Raw genomic sequence first — 3,517 nt, 5'->3', positions numbered from 1 at the left:
TCGCTATGAATCGGGTCCGACTCGACAACACGTAACAACAATTTACTTCTGGCCTCAATGCCCCTTTAAATAGCAATGATTACATATACAGCCAGACTTTAACTCTTACAACCAAGTAGTGCTCGCTCTCCTTTGCATCTATCTCTGCCTACCACACTTTCTATCCATAACTGGCACGTATAGATAGCATACCTGCAGTGTCTTGGAAAGTCAGGAGACTGGGTTGATTCTTATGTGACCAAAGGTCATTTCTGAGATAAGAAGTAAGAATGTTGCCACTTTTCATCCATCCTGCACTTTTCATCTAGCCTATGACCATCCTGCTTAAATACTAATTTTGTAGAGGTAAAAGTTGCTATTTTGTTCAAGAGGTAGGTTGTACTGATAATATGCAGGAAATCATCACTCCTTTTTCCAGATTCAGTGATAATCAGTAGCCTGAGGACTATAAATCTTGACATAGATTCAGCTGGATATTAACAATATGAGTTACATATGAAACTCTCCGGAGTTGAACAGATCATTTCATGGGCATTAACAGAATGAATCCACAATTTCAGAAAGTCATTTTTGAAAACCTATATAACAAACAAACAAAAACAACGCATTTAGCTTATGTATCTTATAGAACTGTTGGCAATCAGGGTAAAGTATTTTATAACCGTAAAACTATACAAATCAAAATCATAAAGAAAAAAAGGCCAGACTTAACTGATCTGATAAAGTCTGGTGGAGCCCCGAGAATATGGCCCTTAGACACCCTTCAAACCCAGAATGGAACCTACCCCCAGGGATCACCTTTCAGCCAAATAGACCTATAAAATGAACAGTGACAGCTATGAGGAAAATACTCCTAGGTATTCCTCAGAACAGTCAACCATAGGAGACCAAAAAGGATAGCACTTAGCCAAAAACAAAGCCCATAAGGCAGGAAGGGCAGGAAAGAAGGACAGCAAATAGGGGACCCGGGCAGGAAGAGGGAAGAGTGCTGTTACCTGGAAGGGATTGCAACTAATGTCCCAAAACAAAATATAAATTGTTGAGTGGAAAACTAATTTGCTCTATAAAGTTTCACCCAAGCCACAATTTAAAAACAAAACAAAAAAGTTCTACAAATTTATATATAATAAGCTTAGAGTAAAATGATATTATTACCAGAGAAAATAAATTAAAAAAAAAAAAATAGCTAGAAGAAGGACGTGGCAAGCTACTTCTAAATAAAATTGGCCACTGAAAATCTTAAGATAACAGTGGATCATTATCTGATATAGGACCAGAAGATGAGCCTCTCAGATTAGAAGGAACTCAACATAGGACTGGCAAAGAGCTGCTTCCTCAAAGCAGAGGTGACCTTAATGACATGGTTGGTGTAAAGCTTTTGTGACCTTCATTTACTAATAGGGCATAACTCAAAATGAGAAGAAACAGCTGCAAACATCCATTGATAATGAGAATGTGGATTGTACTGAATAGGAATCCAGGAAAATTGGAAATTATCAAAAATGAAATGTAATGCTTGAAGATTGGTATTTTAGGCATTAGTGAGCTGAAATGGATTGGTACTGGCCATTTTGAATTGGACAATCATATGGTTGTTATCATTCCTGCATCGGGAATGATAAAGAGCATTGGTGTCAGATTCATTGTCAAAAAGAACATTTCAAGATCCATCTCGACAACGCTGTCAGTGATAGAATAATATCCACAGTCCTATAAGAAAGACCAGTTAATATGACAATTCTTCAAATTTACGCACCAACCACTAAAGCCAAAGATGAAGAAATTGAAGATTTTTGCCAGCTCTCGAGCTGGACAGAAGATCTCAAAGGACAGCTTGATAAGACAAAGTATTATAATGAATGTGCAAAGACCTGGAATTAGAAAAACAAAAGGGGAGAACACTCTTGGAATTACTCACACAAGAGAACTAAAGAAAGATTTCAAGCCTTGAATTGCAATAGTGAAGGGTTCAATGGGCAAAATGTTGAAGAATGCAGGAAGCATCAGAACGAAATGAGTACACAGGGGCACTGTGCCAAAAACAACTGGTAAACATTCAGCCACTTTAGGAGTGCGGCAGTTCAGTTTGTGTGTCAACTTGGCTGGGCCTCATTGAGTGGATGGGCATCTGGAGATAGTTATTCCCCATGGTGACATTGGTAATTAACTCCATGGTGGAATCTATTGAAGAAGCTGAGTAGCTGCTTTGGGTATGTGGTCATCTTCCCCGTATATAAGCAGCAGCTTTGGGAACAGTCTCTAGCTTATGGTACGTTTGAACCCTGCATGTAGCCGTGTTGTCGTTCAGTAGCCTGCCATTCTATTTGTTGACCTTGGGCTTGTTAGCCTCAGCAGCTACAAGCTGCCTCTGGCTTCAGTGGGCCAAGAATAAGAGGCAGAGCTGAAGCCCGAAGTTGAGGGGCTTTCACATAGCCCCTAGATCCTGGCACTTTGAACTCAGACTTCTAGCCTCCCGAACTATAAGAGAATAAACTCCTGTTTGTTAAGGCCATCCCATTTGTGGTATATTCCTGTCAGAGCAGCACTAGGTAACCAGAACAAGGAGATAGCATATGATCAAGAATTGATGATATTGAAGGGAGAAAATTCCAAGTGGTTCTGAAAGCATTGGTAAAAATCAAGGCTCCAGGAACTGATGGACCAAAATTGGGATGTTTTTCAACAAAAGGATGCAATACCAGAAGCACTTACTCGCCTATTCCAAGAAAAGTGGAAGACAGATGACTGAAAGAGATGCATGGTTGCACCTATGCCAAGGAAAGTGATCCAACAGAATAGAGATTATTGAACAATATCATTAATATCACACATAAGTAAAATTTTGCTGAAGATAATTTAAAAATGGTTGCAGCAGTACATCAACAGGGACCTACTAGAAATTCAAGCCGAGTTCAGAAGAGGATGTGGAATGAGTCATATCATTGCTGATGTCAGATTGATCTTGGCTGAAAGCAGAGAATAACAGAAACATGTTTACCTGTGTTTTAATGACTATGCAAAGGCAATGTTATGGATCATAACAAATTATGGTTAACATTTTGAAGAATAGGAATTCCAGAACACTTAATTGTGCTCATGCAGAACCTATTTGTAGACAAAGAGGCAGTTGTTTGAACAGATCAAAGGCATACAGTGTGGTATAAAATCAGGAAAGGTATGTGTCAGGGTTGTATCCTTTCACCATACTTTCTCAATCTGTGTGCTAATTATTTGTGTGATCAAATAATCTGAGAAACTGGACTGCATGAAGAAGAACATTGCATCAGGATTGGAGGAAGACTTACTAACAACCTACAATATGCAGATGGCATATCCTTGCTTGCTGAAAGTGAAGAGGACTTGAAGCACTTTCTGATGAAGGTCAGAGATCCTTCAGTGTGGATTACACATCAACATGAAATGAAAATCCTTACAACTGAACCAATAAGCAACATCACGATAAACAGAAAATACTGAAATTATCAAGAATTTCATTTTACTTGGATACACAGTCAAT

General features: G+C 38.8%; 1 protein-coding gene across 1 annotated transcript in view; it reads left to right on the top strand.

The window, feature by feature from the left end:
• ATP8A1 (ATPase phospholipid transporting 8A1) overlaps nucleotides 1-3,517 on the top strand; it is a 309,537-nt gene that overhangs the window by 156,360 nt on the left and 149,660 nt on the right. The window lies entirely within an intron of this gene.

Source organism: Orycteropus afer, unplaced genomic scaffold (genome assembly GCF_000298275.1).
Source record: "Orycteropus afer afer isolate SDZICR_OR568_19922 unplaced genomic scaffold, OryAfe1.0 scaffold00176, whole genome shotgun sequence".
Taxonomy (NCBI): Eukaryota; Metazoa; Chordata; class Mammalia; order Tubulidentata; family Orycteropodidae; genus Orycteropus; species Orycteropus afer.
This window is presented reverse-complemented; position numbering and strand designations above follow the sequence as displayed.